General features: G+C 47.1%; 1 protein-coding gene across 9 annotated transcripts in view; it reads left to right on the top strand.

Annotated features, from left to right (window-relative positions):
- FBXO11 (F-box protein 11) overlaps nucleotides 1–11,315 on the top strand; it is a 192,200-nt gene that overhangs the window by 81,472 nt on the left and 99,413 nt on the right. The gene's annotated exons all lie outside the window — the stretch shown is intronic.

The following is an 11,315-nucleotide window of genomic DNA, read 5'->3' as shown; positions in this document are numbered from 1 at the left end:
CAGTGATAGCAAACACCCTGGAGTGCTTTGGGGCTGCCTTCCTGTGCCACATCTTAATACTTGCTTTCCCAGAAGACCTTAAAATTCTTCACTTAAAATCCAACAGAAAATAACAAAAACAATGGAATTTACAGCACACCTGGGCTCAGCTGGTAGCCACCTTCTTTACAGTGTAGCCCCAGCTTCAAACTGGCCTAAGTTCCTGCATTTCACTCTCACTGCCTAATGCCATTGTACTCTCTGTCTACCTAGGGTTTCAGGCAGGTCACAGTCCTTGATCGGCCTCCATCTCCAGTCAGGCTTCCCTCAGCCAAAGAAAGAAGTTTCCAGCTATCTCTCTCCTGGGTCTTTTCTCTAGCCTCTTCTCTGAAGGCTGGGGTAGCTGCCATTGTAGGCCTGTTCCTTGCGGCCAGGACCTCGACTGTACTCTTATTCAGGAGCCCCCAATATAAGTCTCTGCTCCTTTATTGTCATGCCCTGTTTCCCGAACCCCTGAGATGCCTAGCTCCCTTTTAAGCTCCTCCTCCAGCTGGAGCAGGCTCTGCAGGTACAGCAGAACCGAATCACCTGTGCCCAGAACTCCTCCTTAACCCCATCTGTCCTAGGGTTGAGTTTATACACCGCATCACCGTGACAAAGATGTCTCTCCATACTCCTCACTCAATTGATGTTAAATGGTGGCTCTGCTGGTGCAGAACAGGGTCAAGGATTTTTGAAAGAAACAGGATTTTGACAAAGACAGGAGAAGAATCAACTGCCAAGTGGATTTTCTTTCTCGCAGCTGGAGCCATATCCTTCCACACACCTACCATGGCCTCTCTCCCCATCTTTCACGGCTTCTCCAAATACTGGATTCTGTACCATCATTCTCTTTTAGTGGATCTTCCCTGCACTTCAGTGTGACCATATGCCCTGCTTTTCATACTATTGTATCCACCCATCATGTCTCAGCTCTTTGTGGTGCTCATTTTGCATTAAGAATTTGAAGGCTGCCGTTTCTCCTTTGTGGGCAGTGCCTCAAAACAGAGGAACCACAACAATGCTTGTGTATCTCTCTTACCTCATCCATTTCCACACTTCCATGCATGTAGTCTGTCATCTGTGTTTCTCTTCATTCTTTCTCAGCATCTTCCCTTTCCTATTACTCTTACCACCATCTTCTTACCTACTTGCTGTCTCTCATTGAATTCCCATTCTCCTGTTTTGTCAGCAAGATCTGACCATTTTATCTCTGATTCCTTCCAGTTCTTATCAAAACTTGGTTCTTTTTCACTGACTCAGCATCTGTTGCCTTTCTCCCCTATGGTTCGTTTATCCTCACTCTCCAAATCTGAAGGTCATGGAGTTTGCACTAGGCAGCTCCTTCACCCATTCTGTAACTTATAGCTCCCCCTTTTTTTGCTGGAAGGCCATTCTATTTGGTTTGTGTCTCTGAGTGAGTTTTGTCTGCCGACCCCCAGTTCTGACATTGATGAGTAGCTTTATAATAATAGTAATAATTATTATTATTAATAATAAATTTTTCCACCTCCATCTTCTGCCCTTGAGGTTGTCTAGAATAACTTCCACAACTACCAGTGTGGTTCTACTTATGCAGTTTCTTTTGTTAACTTTATTTGATATCTAACTTTGTACCAATTCCTCTACTCTCTTTTGACTTGGTTTTTGTGTCTGTCTCTGTATGTCACTGACTCTCACCAACTCCTAGTTATTCTTCAACCTTGTTTGCTCTTCCACACAGCTTTTGTGATATTCATTGCACCAACCTTTCTGACCTCTGTACTGCTCTTAGACAGCTCCTTGTTCCATGCCGTAAGCTTTACTTCTGTTTATATTTTTTCTACTGATTTCCTGTGTTGTACTCTACACCATGTCTATCCCTTTAATCCCCAAGCTTGATTCTGTGTCCCATTTTTTTTACCATTGCTGTCACAGTGCTTGCATCTTTGGAAAAAGAATTGAGATTATGCAGATAGCTCCAGCATGGAATTGCTTCACAGATGCTCGCTGTAAGAATTGCAAACCATGGTTTATGGGCCCCTAGACTGTTTCATAACAGTATTCTTAGTAGACAAGTACACGTCAACTACAGATCAGACTTTTCAAACTATGACTAAAAAGGCCTGTCCCTGAACCCACTCGGTCTGCCAGCCAAGATGCTCTCATTCTCTTCCTTGTTCAATTTTTTGTTCCATATTCTAATTTTGTAATAGGGGTGTGTGTCTTTGTGTGTGTTGTTCCAACAGAGTAAAAATAATGGAAGATATTAGTGATGGGGAGTAAGGTGTTTCTGGGGTGCCATTGTGGGAGACAGTGTGGTGTCACTGAGGACCAATTATCATAGGGAACCAAGAGATGGAATGAGATCTCAGGACCACTGGTGCAGATGGTGGTGGTGTGGGTAAAGGCATGGGGGTGAAGACCATAGGGGACCTTGAGAATATATCTCAGAAGATCGTCACTGTCACTACATGGATTTTCCGGATAGAAAGACAGCGAAAATATAGCACTGATTATAGTGTCTTCCAAATTAATGGCAACCACATACAGTATCTGAAAAAAACACATAGCCTAGGAACTGGTTCTTAATTTTAAGATCTATCCCAGACTTGTTACTCATGTGTAAAACGAGTTTACCATTTCAAAATTTTAACATCTATCTCTGTACAATATCTAATTGTGTGTCAACCTTATTTTGACAATTTGAGTTAGTTTTCTAATCTCTGAAACCCTCTCATTTAGTTGTCTTTATCTGGACAACACTATTTCCACTCTGTGAAAGAAAGTATATTATTAACATATGAAAACCTTGATGAAAAGTGTAATGTTCATGTTAATATTCCAAATGAATGTCCTAATTGCTTTACTAAAATAAAAATTCAATGTTTATGAAACACCCACATAAAATAATTCAGTTTACAAAATGACAGTCTTGTATAGTGCTTGTTTGAAATACTCAAATGGCATTTAATTTCCAAATAAAAATAGAAAGATTTCCTTTCACTATATTCTAAATATTTACTTACTTAACCTGGAACAATCTGTAGGAAAATACACACCACTTCTACCATGATCCGTTGCTCTCTTCTGTCACCTGCTCCTCCTTGTCACCTTAAATCCGCTGCTTAAGTCATCTGACTTCCACTTCTCTCCTTGCTTGCATTGTCACCTTTTTCATCTTCCACTTTAGCTGTAAATGTTGGTAGCTCTCCCGTGATGTACCCTCCTACCCCATTTTAACTGCTTTTGGAACATTAGATGACTGCCTTTAATCTTGTACTTCCTCAGCCAACTTTTCCTGCTCAAAAGGCTCTGGAGCTGCTGTAGATGCTAAAATATGCTACAGAGTACTGTATCACATAGTATTGGTTACTACTGTTCCATTAGTTGAATGTATATGTACTCAGATGAATATGCAGACTCAAAAAATAATTCACACAGTAACTTGCCTTTCTTTCTCTTCCAAAACTCTGTGTTTTCAGCCTCCTATATTTGTTGACTTTTTTATAGTATAGTGATGGGTTTAGAAAATATGTTTGTCATATCTACATCTAACCCTCTCCTCCCAATTAATTTTAATAATTTCCACTTGGGTATATACTGATCTTTTGCTTTCCTCAGTTGTGTAGTCTCCAGCTTTCCCCTACAAAAAGGCTTCCATACAAGACATAGTGCTGCACATCAGGATTGAGAGACCATTACACTTTTGAGCTATATGTATGAGGGCTGTAAATCCTTTCAATCCCTCATCCCTCATTTTTGGTCATACTAGTTCCTGTTCTCAATCAATTGTTAAACTAACAATAAATATGAATCAACTCTGTACACATAATACACAGGGGGGGAGAGAGAGAGCTTTAAAACACAGTAAAGACTTTACCATTGGTTAAGTCTTCATGTCTGCTGTGATCCAGTCAATTAGTCATATTAAGAAACATTTAAGAAAATGTTTACTTTTTAAATATTACAAATTTTACCATTTACTGTGTTAAATAAAGAGAAGAAGGAGAATGAAGGTGTGGGGATAGCAGAGTGGTTTTCTCCTTCTCCAGTCTCCCACATTTTTTTCCCTCTCCCCGCATCCACTAGTCTACTGTCCCTTATGGTTATACCAATTACTTGAAAAGCTGTCAATTTTATTTTTTTTATTGTATATAAAATACATACATTCTTTCCTTTGTAAATGAAAGTAAGGGTGTGTCAGCAGTGGGCAGGGTGAGGACAAAAGAAGATAGTGAGGAGTTAGTAAACTGGTAGAGAGATATAAGAGTAGAGAATAGTATGCATGTTGCTCAATCTCCCCTCCCCCCATAGACAGACAGACAGACAGACTGTGACCATTCTCTCTCATAGTTGCCATGTTTGTGTGGCTCCATGTAACATTTTATATAAATTATTTAATGAGCTGATTTACCTATGTTCAAAAAATAGCATATGACTAAACTTTTTTGTATGGTCCATACACCCTTCCCTGAGCAGCAGTGAGGGTAGGACACGGAATTGCACAAAAACTTGGCAGCTGGGTTGGAGGGTATCTAAGGGTTCAGTGGTAGCAGTGAAGAGTGCTTGTGTGTGATTGGGATTGCTAAACTAAATAGGTGGTTGCTAGGGTGTGTGGGACGCTTGGATCGGTGGGTCCTGGAGAGTGTCTGGAGGGAGGTGGGAAACTGGGTGGTATTTTGGTGTCTGGGGTTGTTGGATTGTTGGGGGTAGGTTCATGAGTACTGTTTGAGTGGGTGGATGGATGGATGGGACCTGGCCGTGGGATGCTCTTAGGGTAGGTAGGGTGCTGGTATGTTTGGGAGTGCTCAGGTAGGTGGGTGGATGTTATCTGGTGATGACAGTGGGGTCTCTTTGGGGGGCAGGCTCTGAATTCTCTTTGGAGTTCTGGCTGATGGTTTAGGCTTTGGCAGGGAACCAGGGTCTCTCTGGGGGTATGAGATCTGTCTGGGATGCTGGGAGTCTGGGGTCTGGTTCAGGGGCAGATGAGCTGAGGGCTAGTATTGAGCCCCCCTTATCTTCTGTTTTCTCCAGTCACCTACCTGCTGCTGCCACCTCTCTGCCTGTATTGCTGCTGTGCCTTTTCCACTTGAATCCTGCAGGAGCAGCAACTAAAAGGCAGACAGACATGTGGCCTGTTTGCCTGAATCCAGTTTCCACAGCTGCCTGTAGTGGCCTCTGGTGGAATTGTAGATCCTGCCTGCAGCTCAGCCAAATATGTGACATTTAGGTTGAGCTGTGGGAGTGCAGACTGGGCTCCCTAACACATGAGTGTCACAAGATGTGTGACAGTTGGTAACCTTGCTTATTGTCAGTCTCCATAGTGAGGCCTTTCCAGTCTCCATAGCAACTGAAGACAGACTGTATCTTTTGGCTCTGAAAATGGGTTTAGGACTGGCTCTCAGGAAGAATTTCCCAAATGTCTCTGCCTCCAGATCTGGACAGATGGCAGATTTCAGGTCTTCCTTTTTAGCAGCTTTTCACGGGATTTCAAAAAGAGTGTTAACTAAATATCTGTTTCTTCATCGGCTTCTAGGTTTTTCTTAAAACTTTCAGTTGGTTTTCTGAGGAGGTCAGTAACTTCCCTCCCCACATCCAAAATGTCAGACAGATAGCTTGGGTAAGCAGCTTCCCCTGCTCTTAGTTGGTAGGTTCCTGGAGGCAGAGGTGATGCTCCTAGCCAGCACATTGGCATTATCCACAGTGAGGTGTTTGAATGAAGCTGTAAGGAAACTCAGGTCTTGGCCAGTGTATAGGCAAAGGTCCATGTTACTATGATTGAGCAGGCTGCAGGGAAGCTCTCTTATCTGAGACCAGGTCAAGAAGTAGTAGTATGGATTCAAGGATTAGGTTTCATTTGTTTGCATGTCCCCTGAAAAGGCTGCCTGCCTCCCCTCAAGCATGGGAGTCCCATTTCCACAGTTTGCACACCCAGCCAAGAAAGCTTCAGTGGAGCTCCCTGACTCCATAGTATCAAAGAGGGAAGAAAGCCCTACTCCCAGCCACCACATAGGTGAGGTTCATGCTGAGGTGGTGGAGAGGTCTGCAGTGGTAACCCTATACCATGGAAGCTTTTATACTTTTTGATCGCTAAGGTACTTCAGTGCGTCTGGCAGCCCCATAGATATTGGTCACTCATCTGTCTTCAGTTGCTCTGGTTCACTTGTTCTCTGTGGTTGGTTCACACTCAGCTAAGAGTAAGTAGTAGAAAGCAGGGAGTTGCACAGTTCAAATCCCCTTCCATTAGGGATGGTCCTCTTTCTTCTCCTCACCTCCATGAGTCCCACAGGAGGCTACTCTTTTTTTGAGACACATGTTGGGAACACACATCTCCAGCCTCTGTCCTTATAGTCACCCTGGTAATGTTCCCTTTCTCTCACAGGGGTTCCCCCTTCACTCAGGAGTTTGATCCAGGGCACAGCAAAAGATGATGTTGCTCACAGTGAGCTCTTAAAGGGGCAGCAAGTTTTTTACTCATCCCCTAAAATAGGCTGTCCTGTTGGCCTCAAAACTTCTGTTGAAGCCTTAAAAATCTGTGGAAATATTCTCCCCTCAAAGATCCTCTAAAGTTAAGGGAAATTTCTGAATCTGCTGTTTGGAACAAGATCTCAGACTTTCAGCTAGGTTTTCTAGAATTAAGCACAAAAGGAGAACTCTACAGGCTCCTGTGTTTATAGAAAAACAAGCAAGCAATGGGAGGAAAAAATAACATTCTTGCTAATTTGAAGATCTGTAATTACTCCTCAACTGCTTTGTGGGGACATGATTAAGGAGGAGTAAGAATTCCCCAACAGACAAATGAAATTTTATATGCACCCAAAATACTACAAAGACTTCAAAACCCTGCCTAAGATTGCACCTGCTTACTAGTCCTTAATAAAGGGCATTGAGGAAATATCATAGTCAAACAGATTCTGAATGGAAATACTGAAATCTATCATTATGGCATTATCCTCTCAGGACTGCATATCTTTAATAGATGGCCAAGAGGTTTCTCTTGACACTTGGATCAGGAAGAGTTATTGAAGATACCTTAGTTTCTGATACAACAGGAAACTTTCAGTACTCCCCTCCTTTGGGCTTCTCTACATAGGAAGGTTATACTGGTGCAAGATTCAAATTAAGCTAAGGTGTGATTTATACGACTATGTTTATACTGGTATAATCTCCTTTGTGAACACTCTTACTGCAATATGAGAAGGCCTCTTTATTTGATTTAGCTTATTTATTGGGAAGGCATTTAAATAAAATCCCCAAAAGCCATTTGTATGGTGGAATAAGTATGTCCACAGAGGGGTTTATATCTGTTTAATTATATTGTAATAACCAGAAGAAGTTTCCTGTGTAGGTAAGCCTTTTGACCCATAACTTCCACATGGGTATTCATAAAGACTCTAAACATCCTTCCCCTTTCAAAGAAAGAGATGTCTACTCTTGTCCTGATGAGTTCATCAGGACCATTTCACAGTCAGTGCTACGCAGGATGTAGTAGCCAGTGTAATCTGCCTTCAGCTTTAAGTGAATGAGTGGAAGAGCCAGTTTTGTAGTCCTCACAAAATGCCAGCATCTATGGGTTCTGGTTGCCATTCCAGAATAAAGTATTTCAGAATATAGTATTTATGATTTGTCAAGCATTTGAACATCTTTCCCAGTTATTGAATTATTGACTCTGCTCCCGAGCTTGTAGTCTCCTGCACAGATACTCGGCACAATTTCTGCTGCATATCCAGCCTGTAATTGCAGCAAATTGATATATAAAGATCTTGGTCTTGAGCCGGGACTTCCATCTCTTGAGAAGTTGCTCTTAAGGATTTAGCAGCAGCTACCTGATCTTGGGTTCAGAGAGACTGGCCATCAGTGCAGATACCAGATTTTATGTAAATGGAGCACATCTGGACTCATGTGACTCATGGGATGTGGCCCAAAGAGGAGGCATCATGGAGGAGTATATCCTTTTTTGGAGACCCAATCAACCTCCAGATCATTGCATTTTAAGTAGAATGCCCACCGAGGAACCTACTTGAGTCCAGGTCTAGTTGGAAAACCAAAAGTTCATAGGTAGACACGCACCAGAGTCAGAATTGTTTACAGTAGTGTCTGTTGACCTGCACATGCATCGTGCGTTGACCACGTGGCATATCCAAGGTTTTAAAAAGCCATGCAGGTCAACCCCTCTCCAGTTCCCTCTTACTGCCATATGGCCAGAGTCCAAACCCCCGTTCCTCTGTGCTCTTAGCTTGCATTGAGTACTGTATTTCTCCTGTTATTGCTGTATGTAGTTCTTTGTAGTATAGTTGTCCATCCTTGTTTTTCCCCCCATCTATTAGTTTGTTAGTAATCCGTTAGCTAGATTAGGAATGGGAATCAAAGACTTTCCCCTTGGTGGGAATCTTCCCTGGCTAGGGCACTATGCCCAGGCAAGCCAGGTTTAAGTACTGTGCTTCTTGCCCTCACTAGTTCTCTGTGACTGCATGCAGCAACAATCTACCACTACTTCTTGCCCCAAACCCAAGAGGCTCATGAACTTTGCCTCCATAAATTCCTGATGGATGCAACAATGCACCCTCATGCGCCACAGGATCTGCACCGGTGTCCAGCCCCACTCCTGGTCCATCCCACCTGGCACCGGTGACACCACCGAATCCACCCAAGCAGCATTGTGTGCATACGAAGCACACACGGGGACAAGGGTGGCTCGCCAATGGGGGCCACCCCCAAGCACGTTTCCTCTCTGAGCCATGCCAGTTTGGGTGAGAAGTTGCACACCGACAATGTGAAGACGTTTCAGAGCATAAGTCCAGGTACTGTGCTCCAGCAGCGTTGACCTTGGCTCCAGTGACCGCTCCGCAGTCTTTGCCTCTGCCACCATCCATTATGCTAAGACTGTCTGGTCTCTCCTGCTTGGTTCTGTGCATGTTAGGATGCCTGTCCCCCTTGACTCCCACGGCTGAACTGATGTTGCCATTAGCTGGCTCCCTGCCAGTTACCGTTGGTCCTCCGTTCCCGCTTGAGGAACCTCTCCTATTGATGGACTGTCTTCCATTGGCTCTTGTAGACGTGCGGACTCACTCCTGCAGCGCCTCCTGCTGGTCTGTTAAAAATTAGCTCATTCCAGCTCTGGAGTGCCCTCTGTAGGCCAGTGATCCGCCTGTCCTCTGGCCCCCGTGTCCCTTCCTTGACCCAGTGCCCTTTTATCTGGGCTGCTGCCCCCTGGCAGTAGCCCCTGTGTCTTAAGGTCTCCCTCTCCCAGGGGAACCCCAACCCACTATCCCCACCTCGCCTCAGTGTATGGCTACTGCCAGTCATCATCTAGCTCCCATACCCTGGGGCAGACTGCAGTATCAGCCTACGCCTCACTGGCAAGGTTGGCTTTGAACCTGCTGCCTTTGCATACCCCTGAACTGCACTCTGTAACCCCCCATACCTCTTGGCCTTGTGCTAGGCCGCAGCCTGGGGCTTTCCAGGCTGGAGCTCCCCAGCTCCTCTGCCTTTCCCCAGCCCTGCTCCACTCAGGTACCCTGTCTCTAGCTCCCTGCAGCCAGGCCCATCTCCCTCTACAGGCAGAGGGATACTGCCTGGGCCTCTGGATCACTGCCTCTTATAGGGGCCAGCTGGGCCTGATTGGGGTGTGGCCCAGCTGCACCACTTCTCAATCGGCCCAGTTTAGCAGCTCCCAGCCACAACCTTCCCTCAGGGCTGTTTTCAGCATTCAGGGCAGAAGCAGGGGACCGGCCCGCTACCGGGAGCGCTCTATGTCCTTGGGCTGCCCTGCTGGCTGGAGCACTATCCCCCTTCCCTGGCTGCCTTGCTGGCTGGAGCTCCTTCTCCCTTCCTGAGCTGCTGCTGCTGGCTGGAGTGCTCTTTCCCTGGACTGCTGCTGCCGCCCCCACTCCCCCACCTCCAGAGGGAGAAGCCAGGACCCCACCACCGCTACCACCTGTGAGGGGTCCTTCCTGCCTGGCCACCAGGGTTGCTGGAGGAGGAGCTGCTGCTCGAGCTGTGTTTGTCCTGGGGAGCTGCTGGAACCTGGAGGAGGAAGAGGACTGAGAAGACCACCGGCTGCTGGGGGAGCGCACAGGACTCTGGAGACCACTGTGGAGGGGGCCATCAAAGACTGAGTAACTCTTTAACTGTGCTCTAGTGGTGGGGATTTAGACAGTGTTTGTGGGGACACAGGGGGTGTGGCTTGGAGCCTGCCCCCTGGTCCATCTGTGTCCCCCCCCCCCAACCCTCACCACCACCGCTGCCCCTTCCACCACCCCCACAGGCCACTTACTGTCTTCCTCGGTTCCTACCTCTGGGACTCAGCTGCTTGCCTGACCTGCCATGCCCTATTGACACCGTTTGGGCCTGCAGCAGCAGCCAGCCAAACACTGACTTCGCACAAGCGCTCGTGGGTGCACACACCCCCGCCCTCCCCCGGACTGATCCCTTCCCCTCTGCAACAGGTCCCCTAGCTTTCCCCTTGTTGCCTGCCCCGTTTGCCCCTCGTAGCCTTCCCCCACCCCCAGCTTCAGTTTGTTTGCCTGCCCCGCCCGTCTCCCTTTACAGCTTTGTTTGTCATGCCCCAGCTCTGAAGCTAGCCCCTTGATCCCTCTGCCCAACTCCCAGCCTGGTTGCTCCCCTCCTCTGTGACCCCCTCACCTTGATTAGCCCCTCCCCTCGTGCGCCCATGCCCCTATAGTGCGCTTGTGCTTCTCCCCTGTTTGAGTTTGCCCATATTGCACTGCACCCCCCCATTGATGTTGTACCGCTCTCCTCCCCTAGTGCAGCTAGAGGAGCCGGGTTTGATCCTGTGTCGGTGACTGACACCCCCCCCCAGTCCTTGATAGTCCCCCTATCTGCCCCCTCCCCCATTTTGGCACCCTCCTTCCCTGCCTGCAGCCTAGCAGGGAGAAGTGGTTGACCTGCATCCCCTCCCCCATTCCTTTCTCTGGTGTCTCCCCTCCCTCCCTACTCACCATGGCGGGAGGTGCGGCGGGTGGGACCCCTGGGGCAAGGTCCATCCCCCCTGCTCCGCCTGCTCCCCCGACAACCCCTCTAGTCTCCACCTCAGCCGCCGCTGTCGGACCACCTGCTACCGCTCCCGCTGAGGCGCCGGCAGCGGCGGGTGACAGGGTGCCCTCTTCTGCTGCCACATCCCTTACCCCCTCCGATTGTGGGGGAGCCCTCCCGGCCGACAGAAAGGACCACGGCAAAAAGAAAGGAAAGGGCCCCACTAAAAAGACTAGGCCCTCCATGGCGGAGACTGCCACCACTGCCATGGCCTCGCCACCGGCCGTGGCGCCCCTCCCCACTGTTCCCTTCACCAGCCC

This window comes from Gopherus flavomarginatus, chromosome 4, assembly GCF_025201925.1.
Source record: "Gopherus flavomarginatus isolate rGopFla2 chromosome 4, rGopFla2.mat.asm, whole genome shotgun sequence".
Taxonomy (NCBI): Eukaryota; Metazoa; Chordata; order Testudines; family Testudinidae; genus Gopherus; species Gopherus flavomarginatus.
This window is presented reverse-complemented; position numbering and strand designations above follow the sequence as displayed.